The sequence below is a fragment of the Canis lupus genome, chromosome 9 (genome assembly GCF_048164855.1).
Source record: "Canis lupus baileyi chromosome 9, mCanLup2.hap1, whole genome shotgun sequence".
NCBI lineage: Eukaryota > Metazoa > Chordata > Mammalia > Carnivora > Canidae > Canis > Canis lupus.
In genome coordinates this window covers 28,052,406-28,067,938 of record NC_132846.1, presented here as the reverse complement: position 1 = coordinate 28,067,938, position 15,533 = coordinate 28,052,406, and the positions used below count along the sequence as shown (strand labels likewise).

The following is a 15,533-nucleotide window of genomic DNA, read 5'->3' as shown; positions in this document are numbered from 1 at the left end:
AGGGGTGCCTGGGTGGCTCAGTCAGTTAAGTGTCTGACTCTTGATTTTGGCTCAGGTCATGATCTCGGGTTGTGGGATCGAGTTCCACATCGGGCTCCCCGCTCAGTGAGGGTCGGCTTGGGAGTCTCTCTCTTCTCTTGCTCCCTCTGCCTTTCCCTCTCCCACCCCTCCCACCTCCTTCTTAAATAAATAAATCCTGGGGAAAAAAAACTTTATTTAGTGTCAGGGAATGGTCCTGCTACTTCCTGTGAACCAAAAAGAGAAAAACAAATGACTGTCAGGACCATCAAGTAGCTCATAGTCTGTTGAAGAGAGAGGTATACATGCAGACACAGCACAGAAGAGTAATGATCGGGATAAAATTAAGGAGGGAAAGCCATTGGGGCAGAGAAAAGGGGCCGCCACCCAGCATGGAGGTGGGTACAGTGCAGCGTTGTCCCATTGGGAGAGGCATTGATTGACCAGTGGAAGTGAATAGGGACAGAGCAGGTTAAGCTTCTTGGTTGGCAGTCGATAGGGGAAGATACAGAGATGGTTCCAACAGAGCAAGAGACATCATGTCAGATCCTTCCAGATAGTGGCTTGTACATAAGCCATCATGTGGAGTACATGACACTCCCCAGCAGCACCTTCATCCCCCAAGCCCCCAGTGTGGCCACTGAATATCATTCAGGCCTGACTATTCATGCAATCCAGCCCCAGACCTAAGTGTCAAGGTTTTTGCAATTATCACCTCAGCAGGTAAAATAGTTCTAACATCTTGGACAGGCTACAATAACCACTTGAATGACCTAGTAAGGGGACATTATTGAAACAGTCTGAAACAATTGAAACTCTCCAATCCCTGGACTTTTCATTTATATGAACCATCTTCATCCTGTCTTAATGAAAGAGTAATTTATCCCCATTTTTTTTCTTTTATTGAGTTTGGGCACCAGTAGACTCATATTGGCAGTGTGACTTTTCTGTAGCCCACTTTTGACCATTTGTCCCCTTTGAGCATCATCATGGACTTAGGCTTTTTTTCATAGATTCAACTGGTTCCAATTAGCTGTGACCACTGTTTTCTCAAAAATTACAATTTGCTAAAAAAATAAAATTTAAACAGGGTCCCTGCCCTTAAGAAACTTACATTTTTGGACACCTGGGTGGCTCAGTGGTTGAGCGTCCACCTTTGGCTCAGGTCTTGATCCCAGGGTCCTGGGATCGAGCCCCATATCAGACACCCCACAGGGAGCCTGCTTCTCCCTCTGCCTGTCTCTCTCTCTCTCTCTGTCTCTCATGAATAAATAAATAAAATATTTTTTTTTTAAAGAAACTAACATTCTTTTTGGAAAAATGAGACCTAATATCCATGGAAAATACAGTGAACAGACCAAGGCAGCACATGATTTTAGGAGGCTGTTTTGTCACAGAGTTGGGCAGTACCCTTTCCTCCAAGCAATTCTTTGCACTGATTTATATAGGAGCTAAGACATTTCCTCTGGGGAGAAAACTTGAATCGGTCCACAGTTGGCTTCAGATACCTGCAATCGTGTCGGCAGGGAAGGGCAAAGCTGGAGAGGAAGAAACAGCATGACTGGCATCCAGCTGCCAAGGAGGACGGCCAACGAGGGCCAGGATGGCTTGGACCAATGTGAGTCTTCTGAGATCTGTGGCTGAGTATAAAACCAGTGGAACTTAAAACAACAACAGTCATTTTATTCTCATGGCTTGTGCTTCTGGGGGTTGACTGGGATTAGCGAGGTGGTTCTTGCTCAGGGCTTGTGCTCTTCAATTTCCATGGTTACAGTCAGATGGTGGCTGCAGCTGGAGTCATCTTAAAAGCTTCTTCACTTTTATGCTGGCTGTTGGTTTATACCTCAGCTGGGGCTTCCTGCCAGAACATGCCTCTCAGTGTGGCCAGACTCCTCACAGTGGCATCTGGGTTCCAAGAGGGAGGCAGGACACGGAGGCTGCCAGTTTCTGAAGCTTGAGGCCAGAAACTGGTGTGGCATCTCTTCCCTATATTCTACTAGTCAGGCAGTTTCAGAGACCAGATTCAAGGAGGTGTGTCAGAGAATTTGGGGGCCACTTTTAAAAACAAACACTATGTTTCTTTGAGTGTGATGTACATGAATTCTCTCATTTAATTTTCACAACTATTAAAGCATTTCACAGAGAGCCAGGGGAAACAAAAATTCAGAGAAAGCTAGTGACTTGCTCAAGCTCACACAGCACTCCAGCTCTAACGCCTATGTGCTTAGCTATCACTGTGGGTTCCCAACACCCGAGGAAAAGAGGAATCTTCAAGGGACTGAGACCCGGAGTGGGTAGGAATCCTGAGTGATCCTAAACTGGACACTGAGGTGAATCAGACTGTGCTGGGCCAGAAAGTGTTCACGTGGAGCCCACGGCACTCAGGCTTGGGACAACCTTTGCGCTGGAAAGGGATTGGAGACAGGAAAGGCAGCATGAGTGGTGGGGCCTAACTTGCCTTCAGAGGCCTTTGTGAGCCTTCTCTTCAGCTGGGCCTCAACGGGCAGGTGGAATCTGAGTCATGGAGAGGGATGGAAAATAATTGCTAAGGCTTTCTTGTAGGTGTTCTCAGGCCCTCAGGCTTCACTCTTCATTGGCTCTAGGGGAAGCCCCTTTCCTGACGCAATGCGTCAGGATCTCATGTCAGAAATAAGTCTTCTCTTCCTCATATGTCTTCATTTTGGGGACATGCGGTTTGTCAAAAAGTCATTAAGTTCAACTAAAATAGCTCTTACTACACCAAAAACTTATGCATGGGTTGTGTTAATGTCTGGTCCCCTCACAGAACACAATGAACCTTCCTCAACAGGAAACCTCAGTGGCTTATTCTCTCTGTCTGAGGGTCTGCTGAAAAGGACAGGGGATAATTCGGCAGGAGAAAAACAGTTGCAGTCACAACTTCATTCTGGCATGATCAGGTGGTGGGAAGGTCAAAACAAAACCCTGCCACATTGCTTTTTGTTCAAAGTTCACTTGGAGAGATTGCATGAGACTCTTTGATCTTGTAGGTCAGGGCGCCAAGGCTTCAGGGCTCTCAAATTGATTTTGTGGTGAAGCTGCTGGGTTTCTGAATAAAGACCTATAGTTAGAGTGTAATTTCCTGCCCTGGCCCCCACAGCAGGGGCACAGGCTGCCTCACCCAGCTCATTGTGGGGGCGGGAAATATGTGGCCACAGTTTTCCCAAATCATCCAAACTCAGATCCAAAAAGAAGAGAGTTTGGAGCCCCATCAACTCTCTGAGGAAATTTTGGAAAACCTTGTGATGGAAAAAGGTTTCCTTCCTTAAAGTCAGGGCAGTTTGTCAGTTGGACTGACCCTAGGGTTGGGCAAAGGGCCTGAGAGTTCTCCCATGGATGGAGATGAAATGGATGTTTAACCCCATAAATGGTGGGGCTTTAGTCCCTGACCAGTCTTGCATCAAGGAACCTAGATTCCCCTTGCACACAGTACACTTATACTCAGAGCAAGGCCAGGTTTCAAGTTTGAAGGAGATCTATCCATTTCCAGCAGGCTACTTTAAAAAAAATTTTTTTTAACTCAAGAAATATATGCTCATTGTCGAAAGCATAAAACTGCAAAAAAAAAAAAAAAAAAAAGCAATCTTTTTTTAAAGCCATCTATAGGGGTGCCTGGGTGGCTCAGTTGGTTAAGTGTCTGCCTTTGGCTCAGGTCATGATCCCAGGGTCCTGAGATTGAGCTCTACATCAGGCTCCCTGCTGGATGAGCAACCTACTTCTCTCTCTCCTCCTGCCCCTCCCCACCCCACTCATGCTCTCTCTTTCTCTCTCTCCTTTATTCTCTCTCGTTCTTGTTCTCACTCTCATTCTCTTTCTCAAGTAAATAAATAAAATCTTAAAGCCATCTGTAATCCTATTACCAGAAATAATCACTGCTATTGTGGTATATTTCCAGACATTTTTCTGTGTATATCTGTGTATAAATGGTTATAGGTTCATGCTTGCCATGTTTTTGTTATTTGTTCTTTCTCATGTACATATCATGAAAATTTTTCATGTCAACAAATGTATTTCAATCATATTCAGTGCATAAAATTTCTTTGCAGAGTTGTATTATTCTTTAATGACTCTCATTGTTGGAAGTTAGTGTTATTTACAACTTTTTTTTTTCTTTTATGATCAATACTATAGTGACTATTCTTAATTATTTCCTTTGGCTATGTTCCAAAGCATGTAACTGCCAGGTCAAAGCTTCTGGACATTTTAAAGGATTTTGATATCACATCAGTCAAGATAGGCTAAATGTTGTAACACCGCCCCCCCTTCCCCATCTCATTGGCTTAGCACAATAAAGAAATGTATTTCTCTCTTATTTTACAGTTCAGCGTAGGTCATCTGTTTGTGGGGTAGAAGGAGCTCTATACAGTTTGCTGGATCCAGGATTTGTTCATATGATGACTTTCCATTTTCCAGAGATTTAGAGTTCTTCAATGGATCCTCTGATTTCAGCTGATAGGCGAAAGGGGAAGGAGAAAATGAGGGAGCAGGAGAGAGGGCAGGAGAGAGAGAGAGAAGGAGAAGGAAAAGAGAGAATGGAGAACTGCACGGGTGGTTTTAGGGCTAGACTTGAAATTGACTCATAACATTTCTTCTGCCCAGTTTCCAGTTGTCTGGAACTCGATCACATGACTGCTCCTAACTGCAACCGTGGGTGGGAAATGCAGTTTTCCTATGTGTCCAGGAAGAAAACACAGAGTTTGGTGAATGCAAAGCATTGTCTCTGCCTCCAACATACATTACTAAGTTGCCAACCAACCAAATTTTTCCAAGTTTGTATTCCCACCAGCAGAGTATGTGAGTTCCTATTTCCCTACACCCTCAGTAATTAAAAGGAAGACATTTTTTGTGTTCTGTTTTCTGTAGAGCTGCATATGGCATTGTTGCTTCTCTGCATGACTAGACTCAGAATATATGTTTCTCTCTTGGGAGCTACCTCCCTGAACTCAGGACGGTACTCTCTGGAGAGCCAGTCTCTGCATTCCTGACTGCTTTCAGGATAGCAGCCCTCATCCCTATCTCCTAGGCTGGCCTGAGTTTCTGGGCCTTTCTGGGCCTGTTCTTCCCTCTTCCCTGCTGTGGAAGAAAATGTAATGCAGGAGTCTGCAACATGTGCAACCTTTACAGGTCACTTGAGACCTCTCCTTTACAGGGACTCTGCCCCAAGGCCCTGGCCCCACACAGCCCTGAATGCCTGATTCATTCAGAGGCATAGGGAGAAGATTGGCGCTCAGCGTTTTCTGGGTCATCTCAGGTGGGTTCCAGCTTACATTTCCACAGAAAAAAGGTTCAGAGAGTGGAATTGAGAAGCCAAAATCGCGACTCATACTGACTTGGCATATTGACCTTAACCAAACCATCTAGTGCCTTGTCCTTCGCACTCAGTGTCACATCAGAATAATCTGGGTGAAATCAGGTTGAGTAAACTGCTCAGCAATCGTGAAGGGAAGGTGCAAGAATTGTGCAAAACCTCTTCTTGATGGTCTTCCCATGAACCCAGGTTACTGAACATCCGCTCACGTCTGTCTGAGCTGTGGTTTCTTCCTTGTTTTGAAATTTATTTTCTAGAAGATAATGCTTTCAAACGGCTTCTTGTTCATGTCTTCCTCAGGGACTACCAGCTATTGCCTGATGATGGTCTGGCAGGCCTGGCTCCTTGGGAGAACAAGGTTTGCAGCCAGGTCTTTACAAAAAGCCTTCCCAAAGTGCCTTTGTTTAGTACCTCCAGGGGGCTGAGGAGTTGCACATTGGCACAGCAGAGAGATGCAAACCAAGCAAGTCACAGATTTTCCAGGCATGCCAACCTTCTGGTCCTAGGCATGAAGCATTCCAAAAAGCCTAGGAATGTTCATATGTGTTCCTAAGAATGAACCAATATCTTGTCCTTCCAAGTTGTATCCTCTGATCCATCCCTGATAGACTGCCATGGTCTCTGACAGGTGATAATAGCTGGGCCACCTGGCTGAGTGCATCTGTAGGCTTGGTTTCTGACCTAGAAATGGAAACAGGAAGTGGTTACGAATAAATATAAAGTGCACAGTCAAGGAAGGGCTGCAGTAGAGTTCTCGGGTGGTGTGGTGTACAATAGGCAAAGGTGAAGATTGGCGTCTTTCTTTCTTTCTTTCTTTCTTTCCTTTCTTTTCTTTCTTTTCTTTCTTTTCTTTCTTTTCTTTCTTTTCTTTCTTTCTTTTCTTTCTTTTCTTTCTTTTCTTTCTTTTCTTGCAGTGATGTCCTCTGGCAGGACTGGGCCATGTGAATGGGGAGTGGGGTGTCTTCCTGGGGGAACAGCAGAGGGGGGGACCACTGTGGATCAGGAGCTTCTCTTCAGAGTGAGCCCATCTGTGGGAAGCCATGGCCCCTTTTCACCTCATCTTTGCAAATGAATTGGTTCTTAGAGTGAGTTTTGCCAAGCTTTATAAATGTAAACTCTCATTTACATTTATAAAGAGGTGCTTCCAACAGAAAAACTGACTTCTGGCAGCTTTTAATAGTTCCCAGAAGGTTGCCTGAGCCCATGGGGGAAGGACTTCCTTGCACTTATGCTGAGATATGAAAATTCACTGTCATCCCTAGATCCCTGGGGGGAAAGGGGCTGTATTGGGGGGGGGGGCTGTCTCACACCCTGCGTGGCCCTGGGGCATTGTGGCTCCAGACAGGGTGGTCAATGTGGGTGGAGAGGAGTTTGGAGGGCTGACCTCCTATAGGTGAAGGGCACAGCCCAGAGCTTCCCTACACTCCCCTCTCTGCCTCTTCCTGGGCTGGAGAGCAGCTAATGGCAGGGCTTAGAGACTGAGGCCTGGCACATTGACTTTGACCAAATCGTCCAGTGCTTTGTCCTTACTACTCAGAGTTTCAGCAGAATAATCCTTTAGGATGATTTAATTAATTAATTAATTAATCAGGATGATTAAATTCCTCTTAGAGGTCCCTACTTCTCTTACAGGTCACTGGTTCCACCACGGCAACCCAGATGTTCCTCTCAGAGCCTAAGGACTACTTTTCCCAGGCTCTACCCCATTCCCCACTCACAGTGGTGAGAAGAGAACAGTCTGTCGTGTTTTTATGCTGTTCCAGTAATTCCCAGCACGCTGCTGGGCCCACGTATCAGTGGATGACTCTTGAAGATGTGAGGCAATGCAGAGCCTGGGCACTGGGGAGGGTCCTGCCCAGGAATCAGTCTACCATTGATATATCCCCCTGGGGACCATCTCTAACCAGCTTCTCAGAGTGCAGTCCTGAGGCCGCCAGCAGCTGACCAAAGAGGAGGAGTAGGGCTCTAAAACAAAGGTGATTTTCAGGGGCACTGGGGTGGCTCAGTCCGTTAAGCATTTGACTTTTTATTTTGTCTCAGGTCATGATCTCAGGGTTCTGGGATCGCCTTCAGTGGAGAGCCTGCCTGAGATTCTCTCCCTCTTGCTCTCCCTCTGCCCCTCCCCTGGCTTGTGCATACTCACTCTCTCTCTCCCCACCAAATAAATAAATAACTAAATCTAAAAAAAAAAAAAAAAACTGATTTCTGGTCTCCTCTCTAGATCTCTAGAGTCTAAACCTCTCAGAGAAAAGTCCTGGAAATCTTTTTCCACAAGCACCCCCCCTACCCCAGGCTGGCCAGTGCAATAAAATTTAACAGTCCTTTTCTATACCCCTCCTATTCACATTTATTATCCTTTTCAGGAAAATAATTTGTTTCCTTTTCAACCTTTTGTGACTTCTGAAAACAGAGTCTGAAGCAGAGGGATCCACACATACAAGAAATGTCACCTGTGGCCTTCATGGCACCCTTGGCTTGCCGATTTTGTCAGAGGATGTGAATGAAGGAAGCCCACCTTTGACTGTCATGCTGCCCATAATCTGCTTTTCTGGTGACTTGTTGCCAGTAGAGGCATCTCTCTAGCTTTTCCTTCTCTCCTCCTTCTGCAAGAAAATGATCCTCTTGGAGCCCTTGAGCAGAGGGGCCAGTGAGAGTAAACTTCTTCCCGTACCCTGATAAAGCAGGAGTGGAAGCCCTTGGTGTTTCCACGGAGAAAACACTGACCCCAAGGAAATGCACATGGAATGGAGAGGGATGGTGTCACCAGGATGTCAGGGGCAGCCCCGCGCTCAGCACTGCTCACTCCAGTCCTATCCCGCCCTGTCCTCAGGCCCACTCAGGGCGCCTCCTGCCTCATGACTAACGCAGTGTGTGCCGCTAAAGCTGCTCTCTGGAGAAAAAAAGGGGAATAAAAAAAGCCTAATTTGTGATATCTGCCGATTTCCCCAGATTTCAGGTTACCAGTGGTTTCACAAGAGGCTCCAAAAGGTCTGATCATTTTGTAATTGGCTCTTGCAAACCGCAGGGTGCCAACGCCAGCACCTCCTCATCCGTCCTGCCCCAGAGGATCCCCAAATCACACTGAGGGGGAACATCACTTTCAGCTTCTCCGTCAGAAGGAGAAGCGGTTGAAGTATGACCGGATCGTTATGACTCATATCACAGCGCTGCATGTGGAAGGACAGGACGCAGGAGCTTTTGTTGGCCAAACTGGAGCCCAGTCTTCATTTCTCAATCTCACTCTCCTCTCTCCATGGGCTGGGGCACGGGAGGGGGCCTGTCCACAGAGCCTCTCCTCTGCCTGCCTCATGGCAGCGCTTCACCCTGAGGCCTCTTGAGGCTCCCTGCCAGGGCTCCCACAAACTTGCTCTCTCCTTTAAAACCCCATGATCCTAAGCCAGAATGCAGAATGCTCCTTCTTTAATTGGACAAGCTTAAAATGGAGGGTTTGGGAGCCATTCTGGATTCTGGGTTCTGCCTTTTGGTTTGGGTGGTGCTGAAATGAACTCTTTCTTTAAAAACTTGGCCCCGGGAAGATTCTGTATCCAAGACCTAAAAGCCTGGACAGATTTTTTCTTGATTTTTAGGGAGTCTTGAGAATGGCCAGGGGGTGGGGCAGGTAGTTCTCATAAAGCTGAGCATGACCAAATTTGTCTGCCTCCTGTGACATCAGAGATCACGCAACCCTTCCTTCCCCTTTAGGGCCTGGGGTTGCCATTGAACTGAGCATAGGAAGGTGACTACTTTTCTTCCCAAAACATTGAGCAGCCAGTTGCATTTTCTGATCTAAAACTCACCCGCACCACTATAGTCTCTGTTCTACTGCCCTCCTGGGCATGCTTCTGGCTAGAGCTGGTTTTGGGGTTTGTTTTGTTTCTAAGATTTTTAGTTTATTTATTCATGAGAGACACACACGAGAGGCAGAGACATAGGCAGAGGGAGAAGCAGGCTCCCTGCTGGGAGCCCAATGCGGGGACTCGACCCCAGAACCCCAGGATCATGACCTGGGCCAAAGGCAGACCTCAACCACTGAGCCACACAGGTGCCCCAGGAGCTGGTTTTGTAAAGTGAGATTTACCATGGGAGTCCTCAAAAAGGCTCGGCTGACAGCCTCAGCGCACATCCCTCCCAGACATCGGTGTGGGTGCTGGAGCTGCCCGAAACCTGACAGGTGTGCAGCACAGGAGAATCCAGGTTTGCCCCCGTCTCAGCTAGGCTAATCTGTTAAAGAAAAGTCTCATGGGAAATGGCCTTGAACCTGAGGCTTCTTTATTGTTCTAATCACTCAAAGTCAGTCAGCTAATGAATATTTATTGAAGGTCTATGTAGGGGTTCAGAACATGCTACCCCAAAATATGCCACTGTTAATGATTATGTTGACCTGAAGTCACTTGAGAAACAGTAGAACCAGGAAGGGTTCTCTGACCGCCCACCCCCCCCTTTTTTTTTTTTTACCTAAAAACAGATCATAAAATTTCCCCTGAGAAGAGACAGGTGTCTCTCACCAGAGACTGGAAGAAGATGCCAAAAAGGTCCTGTACAAACAATACTAATATCAGTATCTTTTATTGGTTTCCCCCATACATTTCTTAGTCACCGGCCCACAATTTACTACCTCTAGTCCAAACCTCTTTATCTTCTCCCCACAGTATATTTGGGCCTAACAGCTTTTTCAGCTCCTCATATTCCTTCTGAAAACTCCTGGGTACATGTAAAAACATAAACTAAACATGTGTGTTTTTTCTCCTGTTAATCTGCCTTACTATGTCAGTTTAATTCTTAGGTCCAGCTACAGAACCTAGAAGGGGAGAGGCAAGTGTTTCCTCTCCTACATCAACTATGGACATAATGGTGAGCAAGGAAGAGCCCCTGCCCTCCCAGGCATACAAGGAAAGCGGTCCTCACACAGATAACTTGCAATAATTAAAAAATGACATGGGCACCACAAGGTGTGGTGAGAGCATATGACAAAGAGGCTAAGGTAGGCTCAGGGACCCAGAAGATTCCTGGGGAAACTGAGTCTGACGCTGAGGCCTGAGGGATTATTCACATTCAGTGGGATATGAGATTCTCCAGCACAAAGAATTTATGCTTCAGAAACATCCTTTTTTGGGGGATGATCTTGGAAATTTAGGTAGTAACTGGGTCCTCTTCATATGTAGTGTGGTGGTGGAGACCACTGTTTGCCCCTCAACATTCTTTCTTCTGTTCCTAATAACAAATCCCCAGATTTTGTGGTTATGTTGCTACCCAGAGAAAAGATTACATGACCACCTGGCCAATGAGATGTAGGCAGAACTGTGTGGAGTCTCTGAGAAGCCCTTTTTCTGCTAGCTGGTATCTGGATGTGATGGCCGGTGGCTGAGCAGCCATCAGGGATCATGAGGAGACATGCTAAGGTTGGGGGAACAGTATATTAAGTGGAGCTTTGTTCCCTGAAGATCATAAGACTGCCATACTGGCCCTGGATTGCCTATCTCCAGGCTTCTTTCATGTAAAAAAATAAAGGTCAATCTTTATAAAGCCTCTATTATTTTCAGATTTTCTGTTACACAAAGCCAAATATAATCCCAACGACTACACTCAACTTCCCTTCAGCCCAATGAAGAGAACGTTTATCTCTTTTGAGGGCACAACCCACAATTACCTAGTTTATAGAAAAGCCTGGAAAAATAACATCTCTTTTCCTGACCCCCTGCACCCCCACCCTGGTCACCTGTCCTCCCCTCGCCTCTGTACCTCCTCTCTTTCCTAAGTCCCACACCAGAGCTAGGCCTGACCTCAGTGTTTCCACCTCCATGAATGACAAGTTCACAGCCCAAAGATTCTTGAGCTCTTGCTATCTTCCCTCAGTGGCTACCTGATGAGAGTCCTGCTACAGAGTCACACAAAATTCAGGGAGGCAGTCAGCCTTCCAGGCTCCCTCTCATCCTTTCCAAAGAAGCTTAAAGAGTTAGAAAAAGCAGGCAAAGTTGATCACATGCACCAATTTGAAAAACCCGCAAAAATTATTGGAAGTGCTTTAATGGAACCTCCCTGCACTGAGCTGTTTAAGCAGTACCAGCCTTCATCAGCCTGTTTCCAAAGCCTCTGGCTAATTGAGTCCAAGAGGTCAAGACTCAAAGGGGGAAGGTCAGTATGTCTGATTATAAAACTCAGGGCCGCTGCGGGGGGGGTGGGGATGCAGACCTCACATACTGGGTCAGATGAGGTGTGAGTTAAATGGTGAATCCATCACAGACACACACACACACACACACACACACACACACACACACACATTGAAGTCCTAACCCCCACTCTCAGAATATGGCCTTATTTGGAGATAGGGTCTTTACAGAGGGAATCAAGTTAAAATGAAGTCATTAAGGTAAATCCTAATCCAACATGTTTTGTGTCCTTATAAAAAGGGGAAATTTGGAAACAGACAAGCACACAGGTAGAACACCAAGTGAACATGAAGGTAGAGACAGGGTGATGTTTCTACAAGCCAAGGATGCCAAAGATATCAGCAAACCACCAGAAGCTAGGGAGAGATTATGCCTCACAGCCCTCAGAAGGAACCAACCCTACTGACAACCCTTTATCTGACCTGTAGCTTCCAGAACCATGAGACAATAAATTTCTGCTATTTAACAATCAATTAACCCAGTCTGTGGGTCATTGTTAAGACAGCCCAAGCAAACTAGTACAAGGTCCCTTAAGTGTCAACTTACAGAGGAGCTTGGGGACAGCCACTGGTCTCAGCTGATTTCCCTGCTGCCTCACATAGGCTCTGAAGACCATGAGAGCAACTGGAGTCTCTCTCTTCATCATTCCACTTAACAGAGAAACCCAAGTGGTCCTCTCTCCACTTGCAGACAACCAGCGGCTTATTGAGTGGGGCCAAATCCTTCAGGAGGGCCTCTTCTGCTCACCTCCTGGGAATCATACAAGTACACTTCCCAGGAGTGAAGGGCTGATGTTAACTGGAGAGGGCTGGTTGTGGATCGAACTATCCCTCTATCATCTGTCATCTACCTATCTCTATCATCTATTTTTTTTTCCTTTTCACCCCAAATCAATGTTTAGGGGAAGGGGAAAGTGGTGCATGGTCTTTTCAGACTCTAACTAAAGGCTTTCTAGATTGAATAATTCTTGTGTGTGCATGAACACACACATGAAAAAGCTGTCTGTGGACTCTCCTGCCCCTGTTTCCCCAACTTTGCCTTCCACTTGGGAGCTTGGAAGGCAGAAAGGATAGGAGAAGAGGAACAAAAGCTATCCAAAGGCTCCGTGGAAGCAGATGGGTGGTCCAAGTGGCCAGGAGCTGGCTCCCGGCTCCACTCACTTTATCAGGCTGATTTGAGCACACAGGGCATTTTATTAAGCAGAGTGAGGAGCAGGGAGCGTCTGTGTCATTTCTTTTCAGCTAATAGTTCTTCACTTTTAATATTTTCCTCTCACCATAACCAGATGTAACCCCATTTTTAAGAGGCTTAATTTGAGATCTGGCAACTTACCAAGGGGGGGTGGCGGTGAAAGAGGCTTGGAGACGCGACTACAGCAGCTCTGAAGTGTCCACTCTGTGCCCACTGTCCACAGCACGTCAACTATGAGGGTCCCAGAAATTTGTGCTCAGTGGACCTAGAGACAGTTTCCTGGGTAAGGAAATGTGTATTTCCTTTCCCATTTATTCAGCAGTAATGCTTTGGGTTGATTTTCTAGAGTTGGCTACAAAGAAGATGATGATGATGATGATGACAATGAGGCAAAGATCTGTGGACATGGATGGCAAGCCACTCATAGAATGTGTGTGGAAGCCTATGCCGCACTAGAGCAGGCTCACAGAGGACACAAACGTGCACCTTGCTTTGAGGGCCTGAAGTCTAAATGGGCAGGTCAAACTAAACTCAAATGAAACAAATTGACAATGTTTCTTTAAATGCAAGGTGGTTTTATTTGCTGTTAATAGAAATAGAGACCCCCTCAAATTGTCTCAAAAAGGATTTATTGTAAGTGCCCATGTGCTTGACACTGGAAAGGAGAAGGATGGGGGGCTGGCGAGCCCCCCTGCCACTCTCACAGAAGGCCCTGCACCCTCTCGTGGTGTCTCTGCTCCTCCCTCTAATGCCACATCCTCTGTTCCTGTAACTGCTGTTCTCTCCTAACCTCAGCTTACTGAATCAGATCTCCCACCTGCTCTGACTCTACCTCTAAGCATCCTTTCAGCCTTAACAACCACTCCAAGTGGTATTACATTCCTTTTGTTTTGGGTAGTTGTTTGGTAGTTCTTTCTATATTTGGCCCAGGCCCTAGGCTTCAATGATGATGGCTTCATCATTGAAGCCTAGCCATCATCATCACTGGCTTCAATGAGCCTGTATTTTGGCTATCCTTGGGTCACTTGCCATACCTGAAGATCCAGTGAGCTGTGGCCAGGAGTAGCGGATCACAAGACCACCTGAAGGGCCATGGGCAGGTAGGCACCTAAAACAAATCCAGTAAGGGGACTACTGATTATAAAGTCAATTAAAAGTCATGGAAAAGAGAAATCACTCTGAGCCAAAGAGAGTAAACAGGACAGTGAGATGGCTGGGGTTTCAACACATGGCATTTAAGTCCTAGGGAGAAGAGGAAAACTGAAATGTAGGAACAAGTACTGGGGCCGACTATAGTGACAATCATTTATTTCCTTTTCCTATGAAAGGCTTACACATCTCTGCCTAGATAACATCAGACTTGTGCAACACTTTTGTCCATGAAAGATAAAAGGGATATGTGCCATTTCTAGGCAAAAGTGTTGATGCTTGTAGCATGGTTCACATGTTCTCTTTTCCCTTTGCACTGAGAACGACATGGTCCCAAACAGGGAAGGTCCCATTCATTTAGGTCCCAGAATGACAACTTGGAGCAGAGCTACAGCAAGTACATGATGAATATATAATGCAAATAAGAAGTTAGCCTTTATTGTGTTAAGCTTGAGATTTTTGAGTCATTTGTTTTTTTTGGGTTTTTTTAAACTTTTTTTTTTAATTTAAGATATTTATTTATGAGAGACAGAGAAAGGCAGAGACACAGGCAGAGGGAGAAGCAGGCTCTGTGCAGGGAGCCCAAAGTGGGACTCGATCCCAGGTCTCCAGGATCAGGCCCTGGGCTGAAGGCGGTCCTAAATAGCTGAGCCACCGGAGCTGCCCATGGAGTGATTTGTTATCACAGCATAGCCTAGACTTGTCTGACTGATAGGAAGATCACATTGTGTTCAAATAAATGGGAGAGAGAGTGGTGGAGGTAAAGAGGTAATGAGAAGTAGGGATAGGAACCAAATGTCTGAGAAGGAAGACTTGAAGCAGGATCGCAAGAGAAGACCTGGAAAGGAATGAGATAACTTCAAGAGCCATTTTAAAGGAAGATGTACCAGGTTTTGGGAACAGGTTGGAATGGGGAATGAAAGAGAGTGAAGAGTAAAAAAAAATATTTTTTTAAAATAAAAAACATATCCCTTATTTACTAGCTTATCATAGTTGGAAGTTGGAACCATTTTGAGAGAAGGATGGCCTTTTAGAAAAAATGGAACTTAGGGTGGACATCTAGCTAGAGATTTTCAGCAGGCACTTGGGAATGGGGTCAGGGCTAGAAACAGACTCTTGAGAGTCATCAGCAGAGGTGAGAGAGTTGGGTCAGTGAGTTTTTAGAAATTTGTCTTTTGATCTGTAAATATAGCAGGTTGTGAGAAACAGAACACAAACACCACGTTGAAGAGAGAAAGCAAGACTAGACAGACAGAAGAAAGAGGAGGAACTAAAATGAAGACCGTCCAGCAGCATCATTCCCCTACCTTGGTTTTGAAGAAAGCACATACCTGCATTTTCTCTTGCTTGGAGAGCTCACCCAACAACTAGCCACTCTCTGACTTTTGCTATAGAATCTCTCTGGAAGGATAATCTTCCCAGCACCCTAAGATTCTGGAATTGTCCATCCGGAAGTCCCCATGCTGAGATCCTCATGATTGCAATAGCACACACATGCTTTCATTTCATCCTCCTGGAGAGCAGTTGCTGCTTTGTGAAAAGCACAATTGCACCCATTGTTCCTGTTGGCAGAGACTGACTTCTGGCTCCAAGTTCTTCATTTTCTTCTACTTCCTGGTCTCTTGAAGAGACTAAGGAACAGCTGGAGAGACAAGGTTGTTGGCTCGCAAACAATAGCT

At 45.9% G+C, this 15,533-nt stretch overlaps 2 long non-coding RNA genes across 2 annotated transcripts in view; one reads left to right on the top strand and one right to left on the bottom strand.

Annotated features, from left to right (window-relative positions):
- Positions 1 to 7,302, top strand: part of LOC140639934 (uncharacterized) — a 12,353-nt gene extending 5,051 nt beyond the window's left edge. The window contains exons 2-3 of the long non-coding RNA XR_012036587.1: positions 1,467 to 1,636; positions 6,977 to 7,302. This is a non-coding gene — a long non-coding RNA (uncharacterized lncRNA). The remainder of the gene's footprint in view (positions 1 to 1,466; positions 1,637 to 6,976) is intronic.
- On the bottom strand, positions 3,872 to 15,533 carry LOC140639935 (uncharacterized). Its single transcript, XR_012036588.1, has 4 exons — positions 15,186 to 15,533; positions 13,740 to 13,813; positions 12,847 to 12,970; positions 3,872 to 6,025 (listed from the first exon to the last, which is right to left on the bottom strand). It is a non-coding gene; the product is annotated as an uncharacterized lncRNA (long non-coding RNA).